Below are 1,486 nucleotides of genomic sequence, written 5' to 3' on the forward strand. Positions count from 1 at the left end.
AGAGCCAAGTTAGGTATGTCAGCCAGTCCAGAAGTCAGAATTCTACAAGTCCAAATATACATCACGACAGAGATCAGACAGTTGATTCTAATGAATAATCATGGGTAGGTCTGTCTTCTTAAATCAGGCTGCAGCTAGCTGTCTTTAATCAAGAGATTAACACCCATGTTTCGCAAGGAAACTCATAGAACTATTCTACACTGCATGTGTCCAAAGGCTGACATTAGATGGGTTCTACTGGAACAGCTTCTTCACCTTCAGAATCAATGACTTATGTGATGACAATACCTCATTTTTCTGGTGGGTAACTTTTTTATAGATTGTGGGAATTTTGAACACGTATATATGTAGATGTGTGCAAAATAGCAATAGCAATAGCAGTTATATACCGCTTCATAGGGCTTTCAGCCCTCTCTAAGCAGTTTACAGAGTCAGCATTATTGCCCCCACAGTCTGGATGCTCATTTTATCCACCTCAGAAGGATGGAAGGCTGAGTCAACCCTGAGCCGGTGAGATTTGAACTGCCGAACTGCAGATAACAGTCAGCTGAAGTGGCTGCAGTACAGCACTCTAACCACTGCGCCACCTCGGCTCTATCCTGATTCCAGAAAAGCATCTGATGATGAACTTTGTGACATTCTAATGAGCATGCTAATTAAGTGGGACTGGAAGGCAAAACAATTATGTGAGTATCTAGCTGACTTGAAAGTAAGTGCCAAAGAGTGCTTTCAACAATTCCTTATCAAACCAGAATGTGATATGAATTAAGGTGGCCCAAATTAAGGCAGTTTTGTGATTTTTTTAACATTGTCATTAATAACTTGGATCAAAAAAGATGGAAGAAATGCTTATTGAATCTGCAGGTGTTCTAAGTAAAATTGGGAAGGATATAAACAGAATTAATGTGCAAAACGTGTCTTGAAAGTTTTAAAGAAATCAGCTGAAATTTCACAGAAACAATGCAAAGTTCTTCCATTTAGAAATATTAGTTGGACAGCAACACTTACAAGATTCTTGGAAAGAGTTAACAGTGTGTAGTGGCTGAAACATAAATGCAAAAAGTATACCATATATGTATGAGGTGGTAAAAACTATGAAGGATTCTTCCCCACAAGTTAACAAATAGCACAGGAATGTTATAAAAAGTGAATTATAATGGAAAAGAAACATTTTCAAATAATAGGTGAAGTAAAGATTAGTTGGAAAAATGATTGATTAGAGGAAATGCAATTTTAGCAGAAGAGGATTTGAAATTGATGTAAATCCAATGGAAGCGATACCTTAGGATCAGTGGTGGGTTTCAAAAATTGTTCGAACCTACTCTGTGGGTGTGGCCTCCTTTGTGGGAGTGGCTTGCCACCCATGTGACCGGAAGGGAGTGGCTTGCCGCCCATGTGACCGGATATGAAGATGCCGACGACACTTGTCAGAGCCACCTTAAATTACCTCACACACAGCACTGGCATGCATAAGGATAGGATGTAA

The sequence above is a fragment of the Thamnophis elegans genome, chromosome 4 (assembly GCF_009769535.1).
Source record: "Thamnophis elegans isolate rThaEle1 chromosome 4, rThaEle1.pri, whole genome shotgun sequence".
Taxonomy (NCBI): Eukaryota; Metazoa; Chordata; class Lepidosauria; order Squamata; family Colubridae; genus Thamnophis; species Thamnophis elegans.